The following is a 25,730-nucleotide window of genomic DNA, read 5'->3' as shown; positions in this document are numbered from 1 at the left end:
TTTAGCACATAGAATTTCTACTTGTATTGTGACCACTTCGCTTTAAAGTGAATTTAATGGAACCTAAGACCGGTTTGTCCAAGAAATTATCTTTGTTAAGCGTGGTGTAACTTTGTGTTTTGTTGTATTTAGCATGTGAGGTGATGAAAGCAATAAACAAGTAAAGAAATATCACAATAAATAAATGAATTATTGAAAGTGCGTACAAAACCATATAATCTCAAAGTGAGATGAGTAAAGAATGCGGAATGGAAATAGCAAATAATAAAGGTGCGAAATTGAAGTACGATATTGAAAGGAATTATTGAAATTGCGGTATTGAAGTGCATAATTGAAAAGATGCGATATTGAAATTGAACTATTGTATTTGAGATCCGAACGCCAAACGACTACTTAATAATAAGTGCGTCCGACACGGATTCAAGTCTAAAAATCTCAACTTTAGGATAAGTTGCTCATCCAAAAGCGTCTTAGATTTTGGGCATAGAAATTGAACTTTGAAATATTGAATCTTGAATATTGAACTTGAATATTGAACTAAGGAGTCTTGAATATCAAAGATTAGACCTTTTAATGTTAAAAAGGTTTCATCTTTGATATGCTCCATAACTTGAAATGATTCTAGTTTAAGGAAGTGATTACAAACAACTTTGAACTTCATAGAATCTTGAAAATGAAACTTGCACTTGAACATTGAAATAAGGAGTCTTGAATCTCAAAGATTAGACCTTTTAATGTTAAAAAGGTTTCACCTTTGATGTGCTCCATAACTTGAAATAATTGTAGTTTAAGGAAGTGATTAAAAACAAACTTAAACATCATATATAGAATCTTAAAAATGAAACTTGTACTTGAATATTGAAATGAGGAGTCTTGAAACTCAAAGATTAGACCTTTAAATCTTAAAAAGGCCTCACCTTTGATTACTCCATATTTTGAAAATGATTCTAGTTTAAGTGATTACAAACAACCTTAAACATCATGTAATCCATAACTTTGTATTTGAATCATAGAAAGTGTTGATTTTGTAAAATATGTGATTGTTGTAAGTGACACTTTTGATAGAAAAAATGTCAACTTTACTAATCATTTTGAAAGAGAAATTGTAGAACACATAGTAGATTAGGATTGGGATTCGGAATTACCTAGTTAGGTTTAGGTTAGAATTCCTCTCGGAGCTCCCAATTGCTTGAACACTTGAGATTTGTGTGGGCGTCTTTGCTCGCGTGAATGGCTAACCTCGAGTTCTAGCTTTTCCAAAACCATTAGCCTCCAACTAGGAAACCTAACCCCTAGGAGCATCATCCAAACCTCATGCATCTAAAAATCGCCGATTTATGGTCTTCTAGAAGTGCCACTCCATTTGATTCAAAACCCCTAAACACGCCTCACGCACAAATGCCAAATTAAAATTTCAATCCAACGACGTTACAATACCGTATTTTGGAGTCAAAATTCGAAGTCCAAGTTTCAAATTCAAATCCAACGGCATCGTAATGCCGGATTTTCAAGTCAAATTACCAAATCCAAATTTCAAAAACCCAATCCAACGGCAGTATAATGCCGGATTTTCAAATTTCCAAATTCAAGTCTCCAAATTCAAACGGCGTTGTAATGCCGGATTTTCCAAATCCAAGTTACAAGTCCAAATCCTATATCCAAAACCTCAAGTTCAAATCTACAATGGCGTAATGCCAAATTTTCAGGTCCTTACTCAAAACCTTTCAAAACAAGTTCCAAAACCAATTTCCAAAAGCCTCAAACCTATGGCGGCATAATGCCGGATTTCAAGTCCAAAAATGCCAAGCCCTTCAAATTCCAGATTCAAAATCTCATATAAAACTTCCCTTGTCGAATTCCAAATTCAAGTTTCGATTCAAAACTCAAGTGTCAAAATTCAATGTTCAGACTACGAAAATTCTTATCCACCGTCATTTTCAAATACAAATTCCAAAAACATTTCCAATGGGTTGAAAATCCCTAGATATAATACAAATTCTATAGAATTCCTAATTGGTTGAAATTCCATTGAAATATTCCAAATTCTACAATGGGTTGAAATTCCGCTAAAATATTCCAAGTTCAATTTTGGGTTGAAATTCCCCTAAAATATTCCAGGTTCTATTTTGGGTTGAAATTCCCCTAAAATATTCCAAGTTCTATTTTGGGTTGAAATTCCCCTAAAATATTCTGTAGACACCTACTTTTGTCCCCATTTCCGAAAGGGAAAGGTTCGATGATGAAAGCATAAAAAATCCACTTGACAACGCATCTCCTATAAAATAAACGAATCTCGATTCCCCATTTCATTTTACCCGAAACCTGCTATTTATGGAAACCTGCTAAAAATAGTAACTGCCGTACAGGTAGTTGTTAAAAGTGGCAAATAATAAAAGATAGAAACCTGTCAGAATTAGGTGTTGCATTCCAACATAAATCCTAAATAAGATAGAAAACTGCGAGAATCCTATTCCTAAAAGGATTCGGAAATAAGAGTTACGTATTAATTTAAATCCTAACGAGCCTAGAGTTCGTAACGGGCCCAGACGCATTCCGTCACAAATTGATACGCGCTAAAAGACTCAAATTAATCTCAAACTCTACGGATTTTAGGAATCCGAATCTGACTAAACAAAACTGCCCAGACCCTATTTTCAACGCCTGGCTCTGGGCGCCGAAATCTTCTGCGCCCAGGCCTGGGCGCTGAAAATACCTGGGTACGTTTCTTTTCCTAATTCTTTGTGGATTAGAACTCTGCAATTCTATCTTTCCACGAACACTTCCCTATAAATAGACCCCTAGTTTCGACGTGACACACAACAACACATAATATATTCTGAGTATTGACTCTAAACCCCTTAGCCTAAGCCTATCGCTGCGAAACTGTTCACGCGTTCTGTCGCACTCGATCCATAAATCGAACAGAACGTATCCTGTCCCATAATCGAGATTCGTTAACTAAAAAGGAGAAATAGCAAAGTCAAAGTGGTTAGTTTTCTGAGAACCCTGACGCACCTCTCAAGGGTGCGTCGTAATGTGTCCCTTTTCGATGATTTAACCGCTTTCCTCGCCCTTTTTATGAACTGTTAAACTAACCTAATATGATTGTTCTATCACGCCTAACAAATATAATATTTTTGGGAAATCGGATTATCATGCTAGGTCCCTTAATGTTATTTAAATCAGATAATCACGATCGAATTAGTATTATATGTTGCATATTGCTAAAATCAACTCAGATTAGTTTAATAGTTAACGCATGCCCCTTCAATTATTTATGCTGAGCTAGGAAGGATATCCTGCCTCTGGAGTTATCGACGAGCGAATTACTCCTCTCGGTAGTTACAGTCCCCCGAACCCTCAATCTCTACCTTGCGGGTGTATATTGAGAGATCCCCACACCAGGGATCACAAGGGAACCTAAGGCCGTCGTGGTCAAACATAATTGCACTCCCTTTATGTCACGATAACCGGGTTTTGTCAGTTTTTCTCATTGTCCTTAAAAACTGAATGTCGACTCCTATATTACTAGTCGATTGGGTGTATACTTACAGGAAATCCAATTACACTTGATTGAATAAAAAGAATCGTCACACCCACGAGGGACAGGTCACGCATTAGCCTCGTGCTTTTTCGACCCCCTCACAGTGGCGACTCCGCTGGGGACAGTGAAGGAAATACTCGTGCTTGTAGGTAATCAAAATAGCCGAATGGTGAAACGATCCTACCCCGCGTTTATTTCCCCATCAAGTTGGGACGACCTGAAAATCAGCATATTAATGTGAACGGGCAGAACATCATAACGAATCTCGGCTCCCTCGGGAGTTGGGACTAAGGATACCTTTTTCACCAATAGGGGGGTGCATACGCCGCGCATGTTTCCCACTCGGTACTTGTGCAGGTAGTACACCTATCCCAAACCCAATCGCTCGCCCATTAGGTCCCTCTCGCCTGCATGCCCCCTTGGCTTGCACTTGCGGGTTGGCCTCTTGAGCGAAATTCGTCTGTTGAAGACACTACCTCGACCGGGGCATGTGTTGGATCTACGATAGAAGCGGTACCAAGCCAGGCGCAAATACTACCCATAGAAGCCTATCATAAACAACGTGGCATATTTAATTTTCAAATCCATGTTTGTAATGTAGTTATGTGTAGCGAAATATGTGATTGTGTGTGACAAAATATCCTAGAAAACCAATGACCTTAAAAATTTCCCAAACATTCATAGACTAATTTGCCAAAGAGTTATACCGAAACACGTGTTCCGCAAACCCGAACGATCGCCACTGAATAAGCGACGCTCGGGATGGCCTGTAACGAATCCCACAAACGCTGTTACGCGTAAAGAACGTTATTAGGCAAGCACGCAAATCGAAGTCGCATAAACAGAAAACAGAAAACGAGAACCAGCCAAAGACGCATTTTCAACGCCCCTGGCTAGCCGCCAAAATTTCTCACGCCCACTGCTGGGCGCTGAAGTTGCTGCTTGACTTTCTGGTCAGGCACAGCAGCCTCGGTGCCCAAGCAAAAAGAAAGTACGTAGCACAAAAAATGTTCATCAAAAGAATTGCTACGAGGGCGTAAGAAAAGCACTCGATTTCAAAAGGCGACTCGCGAAAAATTAATAACTCTTTGTGTCGTCGTTAGGCCTCCTACGACGGCAATGCTCGGCACCAAAACCGAAAATGCTAACAACTATGAATGTCACACAGGCAAGTGTTTCGAAAATCCAAAGAATGACCAAAATAAAAAAAACCCCCCAAAAAATGTACCGACAGAAGAAAGAGCGAAAAAGTGAAAAACCAATTTAGAGAGTCGAAGTCTAGACTAAGTAATGCTTGAAACTTTGGGAACCTAAACTTTAGCTTATCTCATGCCTAGGACCGGTCCTGCCACTTGGTGCCGATCAGGGAATCAACGGCTAGTGCGTCTCGAAGATACATCACCAAGTCTAGCAACTCCAAGCTCCGTCCGTCGTCCCTCATTTCAAGGATCTCCGCTTCCCCAACCTCGATTTGCACCTCCAAACATGTCCATCGAAGATTTGCGAGACCAGATGGTCCAAATGACCCAACTCATGGGCCAACTGAAAATGGAAAATGAAGCCTTAGCGGCTGCGCAAGCCAAAAATGACCTCGAAAACGAGAAGAGGATCGAAAAAATGGTCCTACAGCAAACCATGGGGAGCAAATACTTCTCCCTCGAGCCTGAACCTTTTTCTGGCAAATTACCAAAAAAGTTCAGTTCATCTGACTTACCAAAGTTCAAGGCCACGGATAACCCCCGTGATCATCTACTGAGCTTTGTGAATACCATGAACTTGAAAGACGTCGACAAGTCCATGTACCTACCTGCCTTTCCTTTGTCCTTGGAACCTGTGCCGCTCAAATGATACTATCACCAGGACCCTAAGCTCTTCCCCACTTGGGAAGACTTTGTCAATGTCTTCATCAAGCAATACTCGTCGAATATGGATTTCCAAGTCACCATACGCGAGCTGGAAGTTCTCTTCCAAAAGAAAAATGAGGGTTTCACAACCTACTTTGCTAGATGGAGAGACCAGGCGGCCCAGCTAATCAATAGGCCTCCCGAAACAGAATTGGTCCAAAAATTCATTGATAACTTAGACCCGGCTTACAGACAACACCTTAGGTACCTGGGACTCGACACTTTCAAAAGAGTTTATGATGTGGGAATAAAAATCGAGGACGACCTCGCCATAACCATACAGAGCAAACCTGCATATAAGACCAACACCTATAATCAGGGTAACACACCCCAAACCCAAGAAGTCCATGCTGTAGAAGAGGCTCTCGCCCGAAGATACCCTGTAAGATGGGTCCGACACCGAAAGTTTGCCCCACCCGGGTCAACTTTGGTACAAGCCTTTGAAAGACTAACCAATCAAGGAAAGTTGAGACCTATAGGCCCCACCCGCGACCCTCCTGTCAAAAACAAATATTGGGTCGAAGGTACTTACTGCAAATTCCATCAAGGAAATGGGCATGACACTAAAATTTGCTGCTATCTAAAACATACGATCCAGGACATGATAGAGGATGAAGTAATACCTCTCCCTAACGTTGGCAAGCCCAACAACAACAAGAGCCCACTCGGCTCTTGTCACATCTCTCTCGACCAACCAGAGAATTTCGACCCCACGGTGTATATTACACCTCATGGTGCACCACTCGCTGTGGTACCTATGGATCGAATCGAGGGGGAAGTGTGCGGTGTGTGGAACGATGATGCTGAAGATATTTACCTATCTCAAGTCTCGGGCCAGGAACTCTTCACTGAAACTTGGCCCGGGTATGCTCTCATTGACACCACCCCTCAGGAGCCCGAGGTCGACAACCTCACCCGATCCGGAAGGATATACCAACCGGATATTCACCCACCTCCTATGGGCGACATCCCGGTTAGGCAAACTCCTGAGAACGGGCGGCACGCCACCGTCGCGGAAGTCATTGAAAATCCTCTCCTGAAACAACTGAAAAGAACCAAGGCTGAGATTACCATCTGGGATCTTATGTGTACTTCAAAGGAACATCGCAAAAAGCTTATTCGCTCACTTGACCTCATCTCAGTACCCACAGATATCACACCTGACTCATTGGTTAGCCATGTCACGAGAGATGCCGGAGAAAAAGCCATAGTTTTCACTGATAAAGACTTACCCAAAGAGGGGGGTGCTCACAATAAAGCCCTTTACTTAGTGGTTGGATGCAAAGGACAAAACATCCCCCTAGCGCTCGTAGATAATGGTTCGGCGGTTAATGTCTGCCCATTGCGAACCGCCCATTGCTTGGGGCTAGGAAGCAATGACTTCCAAACCTCCTCATAAGGGGTACGAGCTTATGATGACTCCCAAAGGCCTGTGTTGGGAAAAATCAACCTTACCATACAAACTGGGCCTGTGGCACGCACCACGGAGTTTCAAATAATTGACATCAAGCCCACTTTCAACCTCCTCTTGGGGCGACCTTGGCTCCATGACTTAGGAGGTGTGGCTTCTACCTTGCACCAAATGGTTAAACTTAACCATAACGGGGTAATACTAGAAATCCACGCCCCTCCTCTCGACGTCAGTTGTACTATGGTTGGAACAGCCGAAACTGCAGATGACCTTTATGGGTTTCAAGTGGAAGAAGCAATCCAGTTCATCGAAGATTATGATCCAGCATTCCTAGACCCGCATGCATCCCGAGTCATCCCTAGAATGCTGTTGGCTCAAGGTTATTTCCCAGGAACCCCATTGTGCATAAGGAAGAAGGAATGCACATTCCATTCTTTTCCCGATAAATCTACTCCCTTTGGCTTAGGCTATAAACCAACGGAAGAAGATATTGCTGACCGCCTATCTAGGCTACGCCTTAATAAAGCCAAACAAACCACCCTCCTTCCTCCATGTCAAAGGACCCTTAGCGGGATGTTTGTTCGGGAAGGAGAACAACACCCATGCTGTGATTTCCCTGAACCCTTCGTTCAGGATGGCCTGCTAAAACCCGGATTTGAAATTTTCCATGACTGCCACACCTTGGATGAGGCACCCCACCTCACCAAGACTAAAACAGCTGAAATATTGGACAACCAGGCTCTATGGACATTGTTTAACGAATCGAGGCCTATGGAGAACGAGACTGTGATAACTACCCTAGCTTTACAAGATGAAGGTTTCGATCCAACCCGGTTAATCTCTCCTGCATCAACACTAGAAGAGGTCGGGAACGGATGGGTGAAGATATATCAGTGGGTCAACGCAAAAGGAATGGAATTCAAGATGAGTACCGGTGAAGGACCAAAGTTTTATGAGGCTAAACCCCAGGCTTGAGCCACATAGGGCACCATTAGTAAAAAGCGCGTAGTAGTTCTTTAGATTGATAGAAAAAATAATAGAGACTTTAGATGGTCCTAAGGCCCTTTAGAATATGGGTCAGTTTTATTTCAGTGTGTTTTCCTTACTTTCCAAATCAATAAAGGCGTAATATTTCTCCTAAAATTTTTATTCTAACACTAAATAAACACCAAATGTACTTGCAAAATAAAAAAATAAAGAAGCGGCCCACTATAGGCCCAACAAACATAGCCCACTCGGTTTTGAAATAATGCCATGTGAACCAGTTCCCGAAACACACAAAATAAACCACACTATCCCATCCTCAAAACCTAAAAAGCCAACCAATGTCATCATGAGAGCCAACCCATGCAACCCAAAATCAAAAAGAAATCAAAAATTTAAAACAAATGCAAATGTTACCAAAAAATAAATTCATAAAACGTAGAATCCACCAACAGCTTTCACATAAGATTCCATCATACCCTCCACAAAGATCTTCATAAGTTCCGCACCCTAACTCCATTTTCAAAACTGTTTTGAGTCACCAATAGAAAAAATTAATCTGGACAAAAATGCGTTTCACGCTAACAGTCAAAAAACCTCCAAAACAGCCTCAAAATTAACTTTAACTATGAAGCAAAATATCAAGGCACAAAAAACGAAATAGAAATAAACGCAAGAACATGTGAAGCAAAACGTCAAAATTGACCGCCCAAGTTATTTTCAGCGCCCAGGGCTGGGCGCCGAAATTTCTGACGCCCCAGCCTGGGCGTTGAAACTCTCTGCCTGCCAAAGTTTTCCTTTTTTCGAAAAGTGCTCGTCATTTTATCCGCACACAACGGAAAAATAACGAACACTTGGGGGGTACAGTGCGTATCCAAATAGGTTTACCAACAAATTGGTCGAATTTTACGCAACCTATGGAAAACGGCAGATGAAAATAATGGCAAATACTTCACTCATTTGACCGATTAAGTAATATGATTCCACTTCAGAACATATCTACCGAGATCCGGCATACTAGAACTTATTCTAAAGCTAAGAACTACGCGCGACCTGATTCTGACAAGATACGTAGGCAATCCTTACCAAGGATTCGGTCCAAATAATAATAACAAAATTATATTCTTTGTGTAAAAAAGTGTTAGACATATAAACAAAATTGAATGGAAACTAAAAATATGCCTTTATTAAAATATAATAAGAAGGAAAACAAAGTGCTAGGAATAAAAACAAACACAACTGAAATAAATAGAGGGCACCTACACCCTAGCAAAGAACTACACTACTCTAGTTCTTCCAGATCATCAAATTAAGTCTTGAAGAGAGCAATGTTCGCAGGATCCATCCCCATAGTCTTCTGCGCTGCCCCAATATCAATCTCCATAAGAACTTCCAAAGATGCCAAAGCTTTAGAAACATTCTCAGTTATAGCCTTCTCAGCCTCAAGGGCACAAACAATGGTGGGAGAAGGATTACTATCATCGACTGGACCAGCCACTGTTTCTACAGGCGGCTGAGCCTTCCTAACCCACACATTGTTCCGGCGACGATCTCCGCGAGAGCTTGCATTTCTTTTAACAACAGCAGGCCCCTTCATGTTAGGCACCTTTTTAGGCCTGACACTGGAACGGGGAAGAACTTCCTTTCACTTTCGATCAGGATGAGCTTTCACGGTCTTAAAACTATAGGTACGAGGTCTGGCAGAATCAGGACCCTTATACTTAACACGAATACGAGGTATCAAAAGCTCAGTCGGCTCCCCATTACGAGCCTCGGTCCTCACATCCTTATCATCGGAACTCATCCACAACTTATAGTTTTCAAAAAGACCCACAAACCCATTTATAGCTACAGCCCAACGCGGGAGACCATCATAATACCTAGCCCACGCTAAGACCCGTGTTTGAGCAAAGGTCGCTACCTTAGGTGGTACCGTATCAGAAAAGGGGAAAGTCTGCCTTAAACCATATTGACGCATGACTCGGTAAGGGAAAATATAAATGGGACAAGATAGCCCCAACAAAGAAATATAAACCGATACATCAGACCCCCCTGTCATAGTAGTCAAACCCCACCATGGTACCACCCACTTAATAGAACAAATGCCGTAAGTAAAAAAGGAGGTCCATTCGGCCTCGTCCTGGCCTTGGTGCAAGTATTTTCGGTTACCCAAAGCTATAGGGCGATAAAGTTTAGGATCGGCAGGAGCTTCCAAAAGTCTAAGCCGTTCCGCAAGCCAAATCTGCAAAAACAGGTACGATCGAATCAAAAGAATGAAAAGAAAGAAAAAAGGTTCCTGGGGCGCAGTTTCAACGCCCAGGACCAGGCGCCGAATATTCCAGCGCCCAGCCCTGGGCGCTGAAACTCAGCCCCAGGCAAAAAAGAAAAGAAAAGTGGCGTATATGTGCGCAAAGAAAAAAGTAGATTACCTGCAGTAATAGGGGGCTTCCCTTAAAAATTTCGGATTTGGCATCCTTCTCATCCGCACTCGGCAAAGTCTCAGCAACAACCAACGGCATAATAGAATAGCAACTTTCCATCTGGCTAATCAAGGGGACCAGCCTTACGTCACCGAACTCACCGTTATTATTCGACAGCAAATAATGATTCAACAAGCAAAATACAAGGGCTCGAATGTTCAATTTTTGTTCGGTCATATTCTTAGTAGGCCTAAAATGATGTTTTACGAGTTTTGCCAAGTTAACCTTATCGTCTACAACAAGTTCAGCAAACATGTTATCATCTAGCCCTAGGAAAGCCCTTATGGTTGTTTTACCCTCTTCAATAGTGCCAGGGGTAACAGGAGTAGCATTATTAGGATAACCAAGGATCGCAGCAAATTCATCAGGCAAAGGACGTATTTCATTGCCCCGAAAGGAAAAAACATGATGATCGGAGTCCCAAAAGTTTAGGGCAGCATGCAGAAAATTATAATCAATATTAATTTGTCGTAAGCCTAAAAGTGCCTCTAAGTGGTATTCTTTTAACAAAGCTTTTTCTGTGGGAGTAAGGGCTCGTAGCCAACGCCTAACAGTCCGTTGGAGTGAGAAAGTAGGGGTCGACATGGCAAAAGCAGGAAATAAATTAGAGCACGGCAAAAAAAAAGAGAGAAAGAATTTGAGAGTGGTGGAAAATAAGGACTACCTAGCCCCTATATATAGCTGAACGCACCCAATAAACATCCTGATCCCATTCGGAAACGTGTTTAGAAATCCGAAAATCAAATATTATCAGGAAAAAACTTTCAGCGCCCACCTTTGGGCGCCGAAATTTTTAACGCCTGAGCTTGGGCGCTGAAAATGCAGCCCAAGGCCCAGATTTCACAAAAACACAGAAAAGGAAAGGACTTAAGACCGTGTTGCTAAAACACGAGGCCCTATTGCAGGTAAGATCAAGCCCAAAGCACCTTTAGCTCCCAAATAAGCAAAAAAAAATAATAACAGTGAAACTTGGTCGAAACTTAGACTCATCTCAGGAAACGCTCATGTACACTTTTCAAAAAAATAAAAAGCAAGTTAAATATCATGGTCATTCTTCGAAACGCCAAAAATATGTAGTCATTGGTTTTCCAAATAGAAAATGTCTGTCTGACAAAGGGATAATCCGGGCCAAGCCGAAACCGGATGTCGCCTGAAAGCTAAAGTCGCACTCCACGGCTTCACTAAAATAGCACATTATTATAGGAGATCGCTCGCACACACGAGCGTGACCCCAAACATGATTACAAGACGCGAAAAACAACCAACGAGCCCCAACACTTGGGGGCTCGCGAAAAGTGGACTCCAACAAAGCGTGCAATCAAGATCACATTCCCATACTGCGCCACGCACCATAACATGTTTGGATATCTCAAAAAATATTGTTAAACAAAAATATACACAATGTGGACCCACTTATAGGACACATCTAATCAGGAAAAATTACGACCCACCAACAGGTTGTAATCACAAAAGCCCTTCTACATAGGCAAAATAAGAAATTCAAAATGGGCTCGCCCACCCTCAGCGGGCGGGGTCTGCGTCACTAGCCGCGCAGGTCCTCAGTTTTCGAAATAAATAAAAACTTCAAATTTAAAATAGGCTCGCCACCTTCAGTGGGCGGGGTCTACGGCGCAAACCACGTAGGTCCTTATTTTCAAAAAAACAAAACAAAATAAAATTTCTAAACAGATTCGTCCACTTCAGCGGACGGGGTGTCCACCCTCAGCGGACAAGGTTCGCCACCTTCAGCGGGCGGGGTCTACGTCACAAACCGCGTAGGTCCTTATTTTCAAAAAAAAATTAAACAGATTCGTCCACTTCAGCGGACGGGGTGTCCACCCTCAGCGGACAAGGTTCGCCACCTTCAGCGGGCCGGGTCTACGTCAAAAACCGCGTAGGTCCTTATTTTCAAAAAAAATTTAAACAGATTCGTCCACTTCAGCGGACGGGGTGTCCACCCTCAGCGGACATGGTTCGCCACCTTCAGCGGGCGGGGTCTACGTCACAAACCGCGTAGGTCCTTATTTTCAAAAACATCAAACAGATTCGTCCACTTCTATCGGACGGGGGGTCCCCCTCAGAGGACAGGGTCGCCCACCTTCAGCGGGCGGGGTCTGCGTCACTAACAGCGCAGGTCCTTAGTCGCTGCAGCGATAACTTTTACTGGATTTTCCTTCGTTTTACTTCCTATAAAAACAAGGGTACTGGATTTTCCTTCGTTTTACATCCTATTAAACAAGGGGGTTTTCTCGTTTAGCCAGCCCTGAAAATGAGAATCTTTAAAAACTTTTTACCTCGTGATTGGGCTTGGCCAGGCCCAATTACACTTTACAGCTTTAATTTCGAAAACATCTGTAGTTACTCCCAATGACAAAGTGAGGGAGTTTTCTACGCACCTTTAGATCCTTCCAATGACAAAGTGAGGAAGTTTCTATACTATCAGTTGACAAATCCCAATGACACGTGAGGGATATGTCGACACTTCAAGTGATGACCCTTAAGTGAAATGTTATCACTCGGGGGCTCGTGAGACCCTCGCAAAACAGGTCACATACACCATGGCTTGTGCGACGCACTCCGTCTAATACTTTGACCATCGTCTTACTCCAAGACTCAGTCAAAGTGGGGGCTAACTGTAGACACCTACTTTTGTCCCCATTCCCGAAAGGGAAAGGTTCGATGATGAAAGCATAAAAACTCCACTTGACAACGCATCTCCTATAAAATAAATGAATCTCGATTCCCCATTTCATTTTACCCGAAACCTGCTATTTATGGAAACCTGCTAAAAATAGTAACTGCCGTAACAGGTAGTTGTTAAAAGTGGCAAATCATAAAAGATAGAAAACTGTCAGAATTAGGTGTTGCATTCCAACATAAATCCTAAATGAGATAGAAAACTGCGAGAATCCTATTCCTAAAAGGATTCGGAAATAAGAGTTACGTATTAATTTAAATCCTAACGAGCCTAGAGTTCGTAACGGGCCCAGACGCATTCCGTCACAAATTGATACGCGCTAAAAGACTCAAATTAATCTCAAACTCTACGGATTTTAGGAATCCGAATCTGACTAAACAAAACTGCCCAGACCCTATTTTCAACGCCTGGCTCTGGGCGCTGAAATCTTCGGCGCCCAGGCCTGGGCGCTGAAAATACCTGGGTACGTTTCTTTTCCTAATTCTTTGTGGATTAGAACTCTGCAATTCTATCTTTCCACGAACACTTCCCTATAAATAGACCCCTAGTTTCCACGTGACACACAACAACACATAATATATTCTGAGTATTGACTCTAAACCCCTTAGCCTAAGCCTCTCGCTACGAAACTGTTCACGCGTTCTGTCGCAATCGATCCATAAATCGAACAAAACGTATCCTGTCCCATAATCGAGATTCGTTAAATAAAAAGGAGAAATAGCAAAGTCAAAGTGGTTAGTTTTCCGAGAACCCTGGCGCACCTCTCAAGGGTGCGTCGTAATGTGTCCCTTTTCGATGATTTAACCGCTTTCCTCGCCCTTTTTATGAACTGTTAAACTAACCTAATATGATTGTTCTATCACGCCTAACAAATATAATATTTTTGGGAAATCGGATTATCATGCTAGGTCCCTTAATGTTTTTTAAATCAGATAATCACGATCGAATTAGTATTATATTTTGCATATTGCTAAAATCAACTCAGATTAGTTTAATAGTTAACGCATGTCCCTTCAATTATTTATGCTGAGCTAGTAAGGATATCCTGCCTCTGGAGTTATCGACGAGCGAATTACTCCTCTCGGTAGTTACAGTCCCCCGAACGCTCAATCTCTACCTTGCGAGTGTATATTGAGAGATCCCCACACCAGGGATCACAAGGGAACCTACGGCCGTCGTGGTCAAACATAATTGCACTCCCTTTATGTCACGATAACCGGGTTTTGTCAGATTTTCTCATTGTCGTTAAAAACTGAATGGCGACTCCTATATTACTAATCGATTGGGTGTATACTCACAGGAAATCCAATTACACTTGATTGAATAAAAAGAATCGTCACACCCACGAGGGACAGGTCACGCATTAGCCTCGCGCTTTTTCGACCCCCTCACATATTCCAAGTTATTTTTTGGGTTGAAATTCCACTAAAATATTCCAAGTTATATTTTGGGTTGAAATTCCCCTAAAATATTCCAAGTTCTATTTTGGGTTGAAATTCCCCTAAAATATTCCAAGTTCTATTTTGGGTTGAAATTCCTTTGAAATATTCCAAGTTCTATTTTGGGTTGAAATCCCCCCGAAATAGTTCCAACGGGTTGCAAATCTCGGAACAAATATTGCAAATCCAATGGGTCGAAATCCCCCTAAAATATTTCCAAATTCCATGACGGATTGAAAATCCCCAAAAATAATACAAAATACAATCTTTTCAATCGAGTTGAAAATCCCCATAAATAATACAAAATCCAATCTTTTCGATCGGGTTGAAAGTCCCTTGAAATAATTCAAATTCAATTTCTAAATCCTGCCGGGTTGTAACTCCCCTAAAATATTCCAAGTTCTATAACCGGGTTGAAATTCCCCTAAAATATTCCAAGTTCTAATACCGGGTTGAAATACCCTAGAAATAATACAAGAAGGAAGCCTCTACAAAAGAATGAAGCTCCTTTCAAAAATATTTCCAACGGGTTGTAAATCCCGATACAAGTACAAATTCCTATACAAATTCCAATCGGTTGGAATCCCCTTTGAAATATTTCCAATGGGTCGCAAATCCCAATACAAGTACAAATATCCAAAATCTAGAATCTTCAGAGTGGCACTTATATTCAAGTCTAGGTCTCATTCATTGCATGCATATGATACCATGTGTCAGGAAGTTCAAGTTCTAAATCCAAGTCATGTGTCAAATAGGAATCAAAGGATCTTGTGGGTTCATCGAAGAGGAGAAAGATTGAAGAGAGCTCCGTTAGTCCTATCCTCCGTTATATCCGTCACCGAACAGACAACAAGTCCGTCTTCTACAAATCAAACTTCAAACCCCTTTTCAGAACCAATCCAAATGGAAACAGTTGACCAAATCACTCAGCTCATGGCTGCCATAGCCAGCCTCAACTCCAACTTGGAACTTGTGAGTAACCGTCTTGGTGTAGTAGAACAAACCGCATCTCTAGTTGATCTTACTAAGAAAATCGAAAGCATGGTCAACAAGGTAACCAACAAGGAAAACTACTTCGGTACCTCGGTGGAGGATGACTTCAAGGGGAAGGCAATTTTCCCGAAAAATTCTCTTCCAATGACATCCCTAAGTTCAAATCAACAGACAACCCCAAGTACTATCTCAAAAACTTCAGAGCCACCATGGAAATCAAGGGTGTCAATCATGACCTATACCATGTGGTGTTCCCTATGTCCTTGAAACCAGTCTGTCAGAAATGGTACTATTCCCTCAAGGACCATCAAACTAGCACTTGGGATGAGGTAGCTCAAGCATTCATGGAGCAATACCGACCAAACATACAACTTCAAACCACTCTTCGAGAATTAGAGGTTCTCAGACAAGGACCCCAAGAAGGTTTCACCAATTACCTCAACCGATGGAGTGAAATGACATCTCAAATGGTCACTCGACCCTCCGAGAGAGAACTAGTCAAGATCTTCATTTCCGGGCTCTTACCAAAATACAACACTCGCATGAAGTATTTGGGCATAGAGAGCTTCAAGAGAACCTATGATATCTGGGTTGACATAGAAGATGACCTCATGAAAGCATCTGCGGCACCGGTTCCACAAGCTGAGAAGTGGAAAGGCAAGAAGGCTCACACGAAGCACAAGGTCCATGAGGTCAACGCCTAGAGGCTCCTCAAGGTCCGAAATAAAGCAACTTAAAAAACAATGCCAATCAGCGCAATTTCCAGAACAGGCCTCAAAGAGTTTTCACCAACCTTGAAATATCCTACGCCGACGCCTTTGACCGGTTGGTAGAGAAGCAAGTTATCACTCCTATCACGCCTTTGACCGGTTCAGTATTAATGTTAATATTTCCGATTCCGGTAATATTTCCATTTCCGATTCCGGAAATATTTCTATTTCCGTTTAAATTTTCCGATACGAACCATGTTTCCGTTTCCGGCAACATCTACAACTATGGATAATATTTATATTTCTTTCATGACCCATATTTCTGTCTCCGGCAATATCTTCATTCCCGGAATATTCTTTACTTTGCCTTTTGATGATTTCAGCTCCCACTGGAACCGAGATCCATCATTTCCGCATGATAAAAAATAGAGTACTTTAATGAATAATATATTCACTTAAATACTTGATCCGTTCACATACTATTTGTGTGACCCTACTGGTTCAGTCAAGAGTAAGTTGTGGATTAATATTATTAATTCCACTTGAACTGAAGCGGCCTCTAGCTAGACATTTTGTTCACTTGATCTCACTAAATTTATTAACTTGTTAATTAATACTGAACCGCAGTTATTAAACTTAGCATTAAATGCATAAATGCAAACTTGGACCAAGGGCATTATTTCCTTCAGTCTCCCACTTGTCCTTAGTGTGAAGGAAATAATTCCCTTGGTACAAGTATGCATTCAATGCTAAGTCTAATAAATGCGGTTCAGTATTAATTAATTATACAAGTTAATAATTAAGTGAGATCAAGTGAGAAGTATGCCTAGCTAGAGGCCGCTTCAGTTCAAGTGGAATTAATAATATTAATCCACAACTTATATACTCTTGACTGAACCCGTAGGGTCACACAAATAGTATGTGAATGGATCAAGTATTTAAGTGATTTTTTTTTTGAGGGAAAGTATTTAAGTGAATTAAATACTCCATTTATGGATATTCGGAATCGACGGATCTCGGTTCCAGTGGGAGCTGAAATCGTCAAAAGGCAAATTATGAATACTCCGGAAACGATGATATTGCCGGAACCGGAAATATGGATCGTATCGGAAATATAAATATTATCCAAGTCGTAGATGTTGCCGGAAACGGAAACATGGTACGTATCGGAAAATCTTATCGGAAATGGAAATATTGCCGGAATCAGAAATATTGCCGGAAACGGAAATATTGTCGGAATCGGAAATATTATCGGAATCGGAAAATAATTCCGGAATCGGAAATATTAAATATTTGTTAGAAACGGAAATTAATTTCGAATCGCAAATATTAAATATTGTTCGAATTGGAAATGAATTCCGGAATCAGAAAATTAATCGGAAGCATGTCGTACGATATGAACATCAGACGAGCTTGCTAGACGCAAGGCCCAACACGAAGCCAGGCCTGCGCCTAGCAAAGCCCGCGCGCAGCAAGGCAGCCCGCAAGCACGCAAGGCCCAGCCAAGAAAAGCGCAAGGCCAGGCCCAGCGAGGCCAGCAAGCTGGCACGCCCACTCGTGGGATGCAGCGCTGCTAGGCCGAGCACTCCGCACGCGCGCGCGCGCCCAGCGCCCCTCGTGGGCTGTGCGTGCGTGCGTGTGTGCGTTGAGTTCGTGCATGTATCGAATCCTTAAGCGATTAGGATTAGATTAAAGATTAATTTCCTAAAACTACTAGAGTTAGTTGTTGAATTAACTTACTAGAGTTAGTTTTAATTAATATCTAATTCTAATAAGATTAGATTAATTGAATCCTAGTAGGTTTCTAGTTCCTATAATCCTACCCTATAAATAGGTGATGGCATTCACAATTTATAATCAATCAATTCAAGTATTCATATAGTTTTAAGGTTAAAACTAAAGTTAATAATTTGCCACAAATTATATTCAATTAACTTAAAACCTTAGGTTGAATTCTAGTTAATTAAATCTAAGGCGAATTCGAGCGTGCTGTAGACTATCTACGGAGGGACTACACTTGGAGTCCTAACCTTTTTCTTATTCGGTTCGGGAGCAGCTAGGGAAGGCACGCTTCGAATGTATGTATCCTAAATTATGCTAATGGTTATGTGGCAATTAATTTGGATTCCTGGCTTTATGGTTTTTCCGCATGAAATATATGTTTCATATTTGTCATAACCTCACAAACTGTGCATTTCCTAATTCCTTTGTCGCTCGATGCCTGCTCATGAACATAAGGTAAGAGTAGTCATCCTTATTATGTCCAGAGGTATTTCTCAGTGTCAGAGTTCTACTGATCAAATAAACAGATAATCATAGCCTATGATTCATCAGAGCACGACCATGCAATTTACAGTTTCTAGCTCTCCAAGTGGCCTTGTACAACTTTTGGCATCTCATCTTGTGATCTTGAAGTTAGACTTCTCTTGATAGGTCATTACCTGAGCGTTGCCGTTATTGTCTCCTTTTACAGTGTGACGCTTGACAACGTCAAAGTAACCAGTTCTCAAACAAGAATCTCAAATCACTCAGGTATTGAAGATTAGTGTCTAATAATGTAATGAAATTTACTTATGACAGATCTTCATCTCTTACAGTAAAGTTTCATAGGTCTATCCGATACTAATCTTAAGTATCAAGTAAGTATCTATTCAAATGATTGCGACATTGCCATGTCCACATAATTCAAGAAACAAAACTACTAGTCATCTTGCATTCCAGTCGTCTAGCGTTTTCTATGCGTCCACCTTTATAGAAAACTTCCGTCCATGGACCATTTTTAAATTTTGACATTCAAGTTCACTTGATAGACATTTCTTAGTCACAGGACTGGTCTTGACAGTCTATCTTGAATATTTGCCAAATTGAAAGGACTCATCATTTAATACTAAACCAAGATTGAATAGAATATGAAAATACATTTCATGTATGATAAATGTTCAACCCGGATGTTTTACAACCATGGGCCTCTAACCCATCTTTAAAACAATTAATGGAATTCAAAGCTATGCTTGATTTTCAGTGCCACAATGTGAGTGTTGCTTCTCACTTGTTGCATAGGTTTAGTTATCATGCTTTGCCAATCTTAATATCCTTATCATCGAATGCCTTTCGAGATAGGATGATAAGATCTTTTGAGTATGTGTATTTTGCGATCTAGTCTTTCTGGCTTCAAGAGAAGTTCTACGCATTTTGCAATGAAGAACCATCAAGTCAGCAGACATGTGATCTACCCAAGTTCAGTGAAGAACTTTTAACGTAAACAACTCTATTTTATTGCTTCTTAGGCAATACATACTTTTACTTCAATTGTTTAGGTTGCTAGTGATGCTTTGTTTGGATTTACTTATCCAAGCAGTTCACATATATGCAGAAGACTTTCCAAATTTATCTTAGAACATAGAAATTAATATTTAATTTCCCACGCAACAACTCATGGTCTTTAATCCATGTTGCCATTTCAAAACACGATGCATTGTAGCTGGTCTTTGCCAATGGTTAACTCCAAAGGGATCTTGCTTGATCCTTAGCTAGTGTTTATGCGTGTAGCATCAATATTTAGCATATTTTCATTTCCTTAAATCAAGAACTATTCCTATTTAACTTTTCAAGTACCATAGGATTTTCTTGTTCTCAATCTAGTTGATCTTTACTTAGACCAATAGAGATTGGTACATGTTGGTTATGCCTAAAGCCATAGTATACATTTTTGGCAATCCTCATATTATATCATACATGATAAAGTCTTTTGCAGAATAATTCCCAATTGAATTATATTCATGTAACTTTAGCTCATTAAGTTTCAATGGACACTGAATCCAGCTAAATTTTATCTAGATTCTTTGATGTTTAACTTAGTAAATGCTTATACATAGTTCAAACATTCATTACTTAGATTTATTCATATGGGTCGAATATCTCCAATGGAGTCTTTCATGTTTGATTTAATAAATGTCATTACTTAATCTAAAACAATATTATAAGATCTTTTTAAATGGATCTTAATACCCAGTATGTACTAACTTTTGCCTTGGTCCATCATTGAAAAATTAATTTCAAATTTAAGTCATTAGCATTTGAATGTTATTTCACAATAGAGAGATATGTGTGTGATACACATAGGACCAATTAAGTTTTACGTACTCCCACTAAACTTGTTATATATCTATAAAAATCTTGTACATTTTATGAAATTAAAATACTTATTAGCTTCACTAAATACAATTTCAATTCCCATTTGCTTGCTTAAATCCATACTTAGATTTTATAAGCTAGCTTTCCTGTTCAAATATTATTTGGATCCACAAATCCTATGACATACCATGTACATAGTTTCTTCCAACATTTGATTGAGGAATACGTTGTGTCATCCAATTGCTATATGTACTAATATGCAATCATTGCTTGATTTATAGACTGGAGCATTAAGATTTTGCATGAGGTTTCAACATAATCCACGGCATGAATTTGCTTGATACTTTTAGCAACTAATCTAGCTTTGTGTGAAGACACACTTCCATGTTTGATAGTTTTCATCGTTAAAACCAATTTGCAACCAATAGGTGTTAATATATTCTTGCAAATCAACAAAATTTCAATTTTGTCATCAAAACTTTGATTCTGTTTTATGGCCTTTAACCATTTAAAACATTTGAGTCTATATATGGCCTCTAACCATTTTAGGGAATCTAGGTTTCATCATAGATTTCTTACAGGTCATAAACTTATTATTCTTCGTCATAATATTTTGACTGCAAGTTGTAGGTTTCTTCACTATTAATAGAAGAATCTTATAGCTTCAGTGACCTGAACTCTATGCCTACATGGGTATAGAACATCAAACAATAGAATATCAATAGCCACTTGAAAGTCCTTTGAATATTCTATTCTCCTTGAAGCACTTGTAATGTTTTCTATGAGATGTCTTTTCTTTAAAGCCATTTCTAAAATCCTTAAAGAGTAAGTGTTCGGATGTTCTAAAAAACTTCGAAAAACCTCCGAAATCTCTGTTTTATGTTTGTTGTTCGCCTCGCTGACTTTCGAGGTCTATTTTCTCCCACTTGTCATTTTGGAAACGAATCTCCAAAAGGACATTATTTCGGGAAAACAAACATTATGTTCTCAAAAATTAGTGGTAGAAACAATACCCTTGTGTCTCATTTGAATAAATCACAATGAAACATATATCTATAGTTGGGCCTTAGTTTGTTGAATAACGAACACTAAGCTCCCACTGAGTTTAGGAACTATTTAGATATATATTATTGAAAAGATATTCTGAAATTATTTTTCAATAGCTTTGACGAATTTGTTTAGTTTGGTGGTAGTTGAGCATTTTGTTTTTAGAAATTATAGGAAAAAACTTTATGATTCATCATTGATCGAATAAAGTATCAATTGACTTTGGTCATTCCAATTTAGATATGCCATATCTTATGGAGCTAGATCGTGAAATTACAACACACAATCATTGATGATCATTTTTGGTCTTAAGTAATCATCATCATGATCTAACCTAGATCTGTATGATTTCTTGCCAAGTGGACGTCTTTATATGAATCTTTGAACTAGCCAAACAGATTCAAGCTTATATCAATTTAAGAAAACAAATCCATATTCACTCAAAACCATGTGAAATAATAAAGTCATAAAATCTTTCTTTAGCTTTGAACTCTATTGTCTAGGTGTTCTACCAATAGTTCATATCTTTATTTACTTTCAACAAATAAGACTAGCTTGTCTTGAATGATCTAGAAATCAATTAACTTTCAAAAGTCCATTAAAATAGAGCTTTAGAACGTTTCCTGGTTGATATGGTCTAAGCAACAATGCTAAAGGTTAATGGAACTCAAATCAAGAAATTTGATTCGAACCTAGTAAAGTTCCTATTATAAAAGTGTTTTTTTTTTAAATCAAGCATACATGACTCAATCCGTACATGACCATTTCATTCAAATAAACAAACAAAAATTATTTTTGTTTTTCTTGAATGTGAGTCTTTCTGTGTTTAAAACAGAAATTTAGGAATGTTGATTATGGAACAAAATAGCCATTAAGTTCCAGCCTGGAAAGGACTTAAAACGAACTTGATGACCCTACAACTAATGTAGCAATGCCATGGTTTATTTCCCACTTGTATGTCCTTAGAGTATCCCAGCTTCCATCATTTGAGTTATTACTGAAGTAAGAACCTCAAGCGGTATATGATACCAAGGAAGTTTGATTGCTAGGCTACTGTTCTTTAAACATAAACTTATAGGTAGAAACGAAATCGCAAATTCCTTTCACTTGTTCCTTAATTGTTTTCCTATTTCTTGAACCGTTCTTATAGTTTAAAGAATTGAATTCTTTAGTGTTGACTTTTATACTTTGTTAGACATGTCCAATGTCACTTCAACAAAGTTATTACCATTTTATTTATGTTGAATATTTTTCTTCAACTAGATGATCTTATCAGAAGCTTCTAAAGTTCTCTAAGCATCGATCTATTCGAATGTCTAGGGACTAGACTCATTCGAGAATTAAATGGACAAAGATATTAGGTTGTTAACCATTGGTAAAGTTGAGTTCTAAACTCAATGCTTTATGATCTCAAAACTACATTGTATTTTGAATTCACAAGCACCAATCGGTTTGCCATTCGACTTTGATACTCGAAAACAACCATAAAAGTCTCTATAAGAAACGTACATTTTGAATTGCCCACTTTATCTTATTTCTGTGAATCGTTCTTGGATTCACTACCAATCAAGAAAATTTACTGTTAACTTCTAAAAGGATTTACTGCAGTGTAAGATTTTTAATTATAAACAATAATTAAAACATATATTGAAGCATGCAAAGTCTAAACATTTATCATGAATAATAACTTGAAAATTAAAGCAATCATGCAATTTAAACAAGTCATTGGCATTTTATTCGAAATATTTAGTTCCGGCAGGTGTGAATAAAATGATTCCAAGATCTTCAAAAATCATTGAAGAACTAAGCACATTATGTATTTGACTCAATTCGAAAATATTTTAGGTAAGCAAATCTTTTTCTAATAGTCTAGAAACTACTCTTGGTTGATAGGTACGTCTAAGAACTTATTAGGAAAACCTATCCCATTTGCCACGACATAAAAGGACTCCTTACTTATATCGTTGAGTTCAACCAAAATCAACATGTACTCACAACAATTGTATACCTTACCCCTTTAGAATCAATAAGTAACACCTCTCTATGGTGGAAAACTATTACTAGATTGATGTAAAGGTTATCCAAGTAAGCGTTATTTTGGAATGACACCTTTTAACTCAATTTTAAAGTTTGGAACTTAGGGCTCTTATTATGTTGGTTAGATTTTAAGTGTACTAAAATCCTTAATCATGCAACATAATCAAGCCACAATCTCATGCATGATATTAAGACATATTTAAAGCAATAAATAACTTAAAAAAACATGCATAAGATTTAAATGTGATCTAGTATGGCCCGACTTCATCTTGAAGCTTCAACTTCAAACTCCGTCTTTAAAATGGATTGGAAACTCCGTCTTGAATTTCACCATGAACGGCGCCATTTTCTTCAAATTGGATATGCTATAATTAAACTAATTACAACTAATTGATGGTACGCAGACCATATTCAAATAAAAACTTTGGTACATTAGACCATATTTGCAGCAACTAATCAAAGGTTCCAACAATCTACAAAATTTTCAACCTTATTAGTTCTAATCGAGTTGTTTTAACATTAAAGGAATAAAGAACTATTCAAGAGTTTAATGACTAAAAGCTCCCACTAAAACCAAGAATTTACATGCTTTACTAATTTTAAACAGAAAATTGTATTTCCTGTCCAACCGGAAACTTACAAATTTAATTAAAATTTAAAGGTCACATAAAATAATTTTAAATCCCTTTATTATTTTCCAGTTGATAAAAATTAATTAAATATAATTTTACCAAGGTTTTAATTTTATTAAAAAATTAGTATAAATAAATTATAATAATTAAATTAATCAAAATTAAATTCCGAGAAAAATCAAAATGACGAAATTAAATGTAATTAAAATAGTTGGTCAACCGAAAATTAAAAAACAAAACAAGCCTTTGGGCCAAGGCAAGGCTGATGGGTGCAAGGCCCATGCCTCGCCAAGGCTGCAGCGTCGCAAGAGCTGACCGCACACATGGCTGAGGCCATCGCACAGCCAAGCCCCTCGCCAACGCTCGTTGTCGCTGCTGCTTGCTACGTATGCGCGCATGGCACGAGGGTATCCATCGATGCCTCGTCGCCATCGCTCGCTGGGCACAACGCGGGGCTGGCAGACGCGCATGGCTAGAAGGCCATCGCTCGCTGGGAGTGTGCACGTGTTGCCCTTTTGCCTTGCTCGATCACCCGCACCACACACACCGCACAGGCCTTGTGCCCGCGCCCGCATGCTCGTGCCTTGCTCGCTGCCTAGTACCGCATGGGCGACGAGCTCCCTTGCTCGTCGTCCCATGCCCACACTATGCAACACCTCTTTAGGGTAACACTTAGCTTACATTGCTTCGTGCGTGCAAGATTGTGAATAATTCATAAAAATCAAAACTTTTATATTTAAATTTAACGCCAAATTAATAACCCATATTAATTTCACAAAATTTAGGCGAAAAATCATAAATTAATTAATCAAATTCATTTCCGATTACATTATTTCTTAGGGATTAAAATCTAGGTCATAAAATTTTAAAAATTTTCAATTTTAACAAATTTCATGGTGGTTTTTAATCATAGGATCCTAATTAAATTATCAATTAATTATGAAAATCAACACAAATTATAAATTATTTGAAATTCAACAAATTAATTATAATTACGAATCAGGTTGTATAATTAACTAAGTTATACCTTAAAATTGTTAAACATATACATTAGGTCAGCCATAAATTCATGATTTACATACAAGCTAGATTCGCAAATATTTAATTTAACATCATAAAAATTACGAATTTTGCATTCGAAAAACTAAAACCTTCGAAAAGTCATAGTTAGGCTTCGAATTTTGGAATTATGGGTTTGGCATCAAATCTTTTACTTTTTTCAAAATTTTAAAACGTCGTTTACATGCGAAATTCACTATAAAAACATACGATTTCGACCATTATTGACAAAACTGCCAAAAATCTTATGAACATATAATCAAATAATCGCACGAATTTGCAATTAATTAGAGTTACGAAATTAATCACCTCTTTAATTCATTGCAAATTTAAAAAATTTAATCCATGTTCACTATAATTCGTAATGGAATTAATTAGAGGCTCTGATATCACTGTAAGGTTATGAATAATACAAACAATATAATTCATGCGGAAAAACAATAAGCCAGGAATCCAAATTAATTTCCACATAGTCAATTAGCATAATTTAGGTTACATACGATGTGATGCGTGCCTTCCCTAACTTCTCCCGAACCGAACAAGAACGAGTCTTTAGAGCTCCAAGTGTTGCCCCTCCGTAGAAAGTCAACAGCACGTTCGAATCCGCCTTAGGTTCAACCAACTAGGATATTCACTAAGGTTTTATGCACTCAGGGTA

This window comes from Spinacia oleracea, chromosome 3, assembly GCF_020520425.1.
Source record: "Spinacia oleracea cultivar Varoflay chromosome 3, BTI_SOV_V1, whole genome shotgun sequence".
NCBI classification, from domain to species: Eukaryota; Viridiplantae; Streptophyta; class Magnoliopsida; order Caryophyllales; family Amaranthaceae; genus Spinacia; species Spinacia oleracea.
This window is presented reverse-complemented; position numbering follows the sequence as displayed.